Source organism: Engystomops pustulosus, chromosome 5, assembly GCF_040894005.1.
Source record: "Engystomops pustulosus chromosome 5, aEngPut4.maternal, whole genome shotgun sequence".
Classification (NCBI taxonomy): domain Eukaryota; kingdom Metazoa; phylum Chordata; class Amphibia; order Anura; family Leptodactylidae; genus Engystomops; species Engystomops pustulosus.
The window spans coordinates 33959038-33966304 of record NC_092415.1 but is presented as its reverse complement, the minus strand read 5'-3'; positions in this window follow the sequence as shown (position 1 = coordinate 33966304).

Here is a 7267-nt window from a genome sequence, read left to right as displayed (position 1 = left end):
AAAAACAATTATAAAATTCAGGACCTTGGGAAAGCATAAACATAAACACATTACATACGGAGCTTCGTGAACTATCCAGACAGGACTAATCAACCTGAGCTGAATGACTCATAGACATCAGCTGAGGGATAATGCTGTGACTGATTACTTCTGCCTGTCAGGGAAAACACAGTGATGACTTATTCTCAGCTTATGCAGAATTAGGGCGAGGAGAAGCACCAGGGCAGCTAAAAATGATCATAATTTTATAACTGATTTTTCAGCAAAACCACTCGGGGGATTAAACAAGATATGTTTCTACATCAGTGTAGCTACAGCATTCTCAAGGTATGTTTGGTTCATAATGCATAGAATCAAATGGTAGATTTCCTTTAATAAAATATTAAAAACTATAGCAAATAATTTATAGCTTGATAAAATGATGTGAAACTACAGAATGTTAAGAAGCAAGTACTTAAATCATCTGTTATTTTCTGTTGTATTAAACTAAGAAATATTTTATGTTGTCAAAAATTGTTTAGAAGTTTAAAAATCATAATCTGCTTCTTAATCTTCTTACCCCCCTATTATGTAATCTGCCCAGAGAGCTTTTCTCCAACTTGCCTGCCTAAAGGAATTCATATGAATTTCAGAGTGAAAAGCAGATTAAAAAGGAAGGAGGGAGCCAAAATAAGTGGAGAAAGAAGCACTTACTCCATTAAGATATACAGGCAGTCCCCTACTTAAGGACATCCGACTTACAGACGACCCTTAGTTAAAGACAAAGCTCTCTGGATGTTACTCTAGTCCCAGGCTGCAATGATCAGCTGTAAAGTGTCTGTAATGAAGTTTTATTGATAATCCTTGTTCCCATTACAGCAAAAACATTTGAAAATCTAATTGTCACTGGAACAACAACAAAAAAAAAAATTGCCTGGAGCTACAATTATAAACTATACAGTTCCGATTTACATACAAATTCAACTTAAGAACAAACCTAAAGAACCTATCTTGTATGTTACCCGGCTTGTATTACAAAGGTTCTTATGTTTCTTTGATCTATTGATGTATGAAAAGGTTTGTGAAATGTCATGTCTATGGCAGAGCTTTGTCTTAGGCTATATTCACACTGCCGTTGCCCACCTGTACCGTACCGTAGCGGGCAACGGCAGTGCACGGGGAGAGGAGGAGGAGGTGAGCGCACCTCACCCCCGCCCCTCTCTATAGGAAGTAATGGCGCACGGCGCCGTACTATGGGTAAAGATAGGACAGGTCCTATCTTTTTCCCGGGTATGGAGCGGTACGGTGCCGCACGTGTGCTGCACCGTACCACTCCCGTAGGGCGCCGTGCGCCCATTGCCGTCTATGGAGGACGTATATCGGCCGTATAAACGTCCTCCATACGTTAGTGTGAATGTAGCCTTAGAGGTGTGCAATGTCTAAGAGCACATGCATCCTAATTCTGGCTTTGTGCGTCTGCTTTGTTTTCCTATTTTTCTGCTGTTTTGTTGGTCAGATGTGTCCAAAGAGTTTTTCCTTTTAAATCCCTTAATGACCAGGCCCTTATTGTTTTTTTTTCATTTTTCACTCCCCACCTCATCTCAAAAATCCATAATTTTTTATTTTTCAAACTAAGGGGCTGTACGAGGGCTTGTTTTCTGTATAACAAATTGCACTCCATAGTGACGGTATATTATTCAATGCTGTGTACTGGGAAGCAGGAAAAAAATCCAAATGTAGTGAAATTGGTGAAATAATACATTTGTGGCCTTGGATTCTACAACTTTCACTGTACGCCCCAAATGACATTTTTATTTTGGTCGGTAGAATCACAGGGATACCACATTTATATAGGTTTTATAATGGTTTCATTTACAAAAATTAAAACTTCCTGTACAAAAAAGTCTCTTCATTTTGTCCTCTTCTTCAGTGTAGGGAGCTGTGTGTGGTGTAATTTTTTGCGATTTTTGATGACGTTTTCAATGCTACCATTTTGAGGACAGTACAGCCTTTTGATCACTTTTTATTGAATTCTTTTATATTTCTCAAAATGGCACAAAAGTCACATTTTCGTCTTAGGACGCTATTTTCAGATACCAGGTTAAAGGCCGGGAATGACAGTTATTATATTTGAATAGATTGTACATTTCGGGATGCATTCATACCAAACATGTTTATTATTTTTACTGCTTATTTATATTTATATCAGTTCTAGGGCAAGGGGGGTGATTTTAATGTTTAGTTTTTTTAATTAAAATTTTTTTTTAAATGTAACTTTTTTACTTTTTTTTTTTACTATTTTTCAAACCCCCTAGGTTTGAAAAATCTAAATTTAACCCAAGGTTGTCTGTATGGCAGTATATGGGGATTTTGCACCTAATGGGGGAGATTTACTGTCCGACTGAGTTCACCTAAAATGCATTGTCCAACGATAATGCACAGTTGCCGCGATTCACTAAGATTGTGCGCCCGATATTCTGCATGTGTCGCTTCTTCGCTCAGGTTCGACATAGTTCACCTTCTTCTTCACCCCCCCATTTCTGTTGCATGTAAGCCCGTGATCCTCAGTGTCTCTCTATGTGATTTAAAACTGTAATGTTTAATACAGGTGGTCCCCTACTTAAGGACACCCGACTTACAGATGACCCCTAGTTACAGACGGACCCCTCTGCCCACTGAAACAGCTCTCTGGATGCTTTACTATAGTCCTAGACTGCAGTGATCAGCTGTAATGTGTCTGTAATGAAGCTTTATTGATAATCCTTGGTCGCATTACTGCAAAAAGTTTTAACACTCCAATTGTCACTGGGGCAAAAAAATTTTTTGTCTGGATCTACAATTATAAAGTATAAGTTTCGACTTACATACAAATTCAACTTAAGAACAAATCTATGGAACCTATCTTGTACGTAACTGCCTGTATTGATAATAAAATATACAATAATGTCTAAAATATATGGAGTAATAACTGTATATATTAACCCCTAGGCGCACCACGACGTTATACTACGTCCCCGGGGCTAGATGCTTAGCGCACCGGGACGTAGTATAACGTCTAGCTTCTGGGACCGGCTCACGAACGGAGCCGGTACCAGAAGCAGCGGCTGTCAGCTGTCTATCACAGCTGACACCGCGCTGTAACACCCGCGATCGGAGCCGGCCGGTGTTCCTGCTGTGGATCGGATCCCCCGTGCCGCTTACCGGGGGATCCGATCCTCTTCCGGGCAGCTCCGAGGACTGGCATGTGCCCCGGAGCTGCCCGGTCTCCATGGCAGCCAGACCCCTTCCGGGTCTGGCTGTAAACTGTCTGAGCATGCGCAAGCTTGCTCAGACAGTTTACACTGCTCTACAATAAAATAGTATTGTAGAGCAGTGTATTGAACTTAAACCAGTGATCAGAGCATCACTGGTTTAAGTTCAAGTATGTATAAGTAAAAAAAAATGCAAAAACAGTTAACACTACACATTATAATAAATAAAAAATAAATACATAAAATATAAGCCCCTAAAATGTCACTTTCCCATAAAAAACTTAATAAAGTATAAAAAACATAAAAACACAAAAAAAACCTGCATATTTGGTATTGCCGCGTCCGTAACAATCTGCATAATAAAACAGAATTGTTACTGGACCCGCACGGTAAACGCCGGAGGAAAAAAACGCAAAAAACGTTCCGAAAAAAGATAATTTTTAATTAATACCCTATAAAAAATGCTCTAAAAAGTGATTTTAAAAATTTTATGCACTCTAAAATAAGCCCACTAAAAAGAACAACTGTTCTCGCAAAAAATAAGCCCCTAACCAGATTTGTCAGCCAAAAAATAAAAAAGTTATGCATATGAAAAGATGGTGATGCTAAAATGAATAAGATTTTCTCCAAATTAGTTTTTATTCAGTACAATTGAATAAAATACACAAAACCCCCACATATTTGGTATCCCTGCGTCCGTAACAATCTGCATAATAAAACAGAATCGTTATTAGATCCGCAAAGTGAACCCCGTAAAAAACAACCTAAAAAAACTCTCTCTGAAAAAGATGATTTTTTATTAATGCCCTTTAAAAATGCTCTAAAAAAAGTGATTTTAAAAAGTTACGCAATCTAAAATAAGACCACTAAAAAGAGCTATCATTCTTGCAAAAAATAAGCCCTTAAACAGATTTGTGAGGTGAAAAATAAAAAAGTTATACATATGAAAGACGGTGATGCTAAAATTAACAACAATTTTGCCAAATTACTTTTTATTCAGTAAAAATGGTAAAAAATAAAAAATATATATAAATGAAGTATTTTCATAATCGTGGCGACCCATAGAATAAAAATAATATACTATTTTTATGGTATGGTTAACGGCCAAATAAAAAACACAAAAATTTTCCTAAAAATTGATGATTTTCATTTCCTCCACCAACAAAGAGTTAATTAAATCTCACCAATTAGCTGTAGATGCCCCAAAATTACATACCAGAAAAGTGCATCTCATGTAGCAAAAGAAATAAGTCCCTATATGTCCACATTAAAAAAAAAGAAAAAAATTATAGCCTGTACAATGTGACATAGCAAATCTGATCTGGATGGCGCCTCCTTCCCTTCTATGCCCGGCCGTGCGCCCATACAGAAGTTACCACCACATATAGAGTATCCGTGTACTCGGGAGAAATTGGGTATCAAACTTTGTGGAGCCTTTTTTCATTTAATCCATTTTAAATGTTTAATTTTCCACCCAAAATGAGTGTATTGTGAAAAAATATTACAATTTGCAGACTGCACCTCCATTTTGTTTTAACCCCTATAAAACACGTAAAGGGTTAACAAACTTCTTAAAAGTAGTTTTTCATACGTTGAGGGGTGTAGTTTCCACAATGGGGTAATTTACGAGTCTTGCTATTATTTAGGCCTCTCAGTGTCAATTAGAAGTTGAGCAGGTCCATCTAAATACGGGTTTTGGCGATTTTACAAAAAATGTGAAAAATGGCACCCAAATTCTGAGCCTCATAACATTCTAGTAAAATATGTGGAATCTTAAAAAACCATGCCAACATAAAGCAGACATTTGGGAAATGTAAGTTATGAATTTATTTGGGAGCTATGACTGTCTGCATCAAAAGTAGAGAATTTAGAACGTTGAAAATAAAGAATTTTTCAAAATTTTTGCCAAATTTTGTTTTTTTTCATAACTAAACGCAAAAGATTTCATCCAAATTTTTAAACTAATTTGAAGTACAATGTGTCACGAGAAAACAATCTCAAAATCCCCTGGATATCTCATAGCGTTCCAAAGCTATAACCACTTATAGTGACACAGGTCAGATTTGAAAAATGGGACCGCGTCCTTAAGGCCAAAATAGGCTGTGTCCCCTAGGGGTTAATAAAAAATATGTAGTAATAAATAAATAACATATATGTATAAAATATATATAAATATATAAAATATATGTAGTAATAAATGTGATGCTAACACCGACTAAGCAATAACACGGGCCTTTAGTTGCACGTTTTTTCTGTCCTGTCGGACACGGTGCAGCCGCATCACAAAACTGGCGCAGACAATATAAATACATGTGCAATCAGTTTGCCAATTCTACTAGTGCTAAATCAGACATAAAACTGGCGCAAACACTTAAACAGAATAAACGTGGGCCTATCGTGTTCTGTGAAAAATGGTTCAGAGTAGGTCATGCTCTACCTTTTACCATTATGGATAGGTGGTCCCTTAAAAAAATACAAAACACACAAATTAAACAAATGCATTTTTTTAATGTTTTAAAAAAAAGTGGTTTGGTGTTAGCACCATAATCTTAGATCTAAGATCCATTGCATGGTTTGGGTGATAGCAATTACCCAATTTTCAACATCATTTCTTATTGTAATTTTTGCAGACATAAGTAAATATTGAATAAAATCATTTAGAATTTTAGAAAATCCCCAATTTGGTAAATATTTTTTACGATCTTTTAACGAAATTGTTGAATCCTAGAAAGAAATGAATAATGGTTTTTTCAATAGTTAAATAAAACTACTTTTTTTTTACTCTTGGAAATTCACTAACTGTAAAACAGCTGCAGACATCATGGGCAGAATGGATCCCAGGGTATTAAAGGATATTCTCGTGATGTTGGCATGTCCCGTTAAGTACCAGCTTGGCAGCTGTACATTAATAGTTCAGATCCCATCCTAAAGCTATTCTTTACTAAATCAATGGCTTGATGTGTTTATTCCTAGCAAAGCAAACGTCCGCTGGTATATGTCACCAAACATAGCCATGTCCTTGTTTCCAGAAATCCATCCTGCAAAAAAAAAATTCACAGGTGCCAACATGTCTGGGACATTACCTCACTGGAAATGGGTGAACGTGCTGGATTATACCTCCAACACCCTGAATGCCATGAAGCCTACTGTAAACAGAAGCTTATCGACAGTGATGGTAAGCCCAAAAATTATTTAACAGCCAAATTTATCAAATATCAATATATACTTAAAGGGGTTGTCCGAGAAAAAAAAACTAAAGGTGGCCGGAGGGGGCTGCTTAAAAAAAAATAAAGATCTACTTCCCTTCTGGTACCCTCCGTTATCTGAACTCAGCTTCCGCTCGGACCCGACAACCTTCCGGCCCCTATACACAATGCCGACCGGGAAGCTGAGTCCTGCGCTGCTCCGGCAGCCATAGCGCCCGGACCAGAGCAACAGCAGCCGGAGGGCACCAGAAGGTAAGTAGATCTCTATTTTTTTTAAGCAGCCCCCTCCGGCCACCTTTAGTTTTTTTTCAATACTCTCAACAACCCCTTTATTACCAAATGTTCAAGTTAATGTTGTCAGGAAAATATTTAATTACCAATATTTGATTGGTAAACATGTTGGCAACTAATAAGAAAGTTTACCAGGGCAAGTACAATACCCTAGTAGGGCTACCCATTTTGTACTTACCCTGCTAAATTTTCTCTTCTGTCTGTAGCAGCCATAAATCCCGGGTAGTGGGGTTCAGGACCTCTTACCGGCGGATCAGAGGGAAGCACTGCATGCTCTGTGAAAACGACTCCATGTCAGTATTTTGAGGGGTGCGACTTATTGTGAGTCTGTTTTTTGTCATGTGACTTGCGGCTGCTACAGGCAGAAAAGAAATATTACTAGGTTAAATAAAATATGGGTGACCCTTAGGGGCGCAAAAGATCCGGGGCATAGGCCCCAATGTACGGTAGTGAATTTGCACAAGTGTCCACTCTCGTAAAAAAAACCCTCTTACATGTGCTTGTGCTAAATATTGTGCTTGTCATATCCAGCTACTCAAA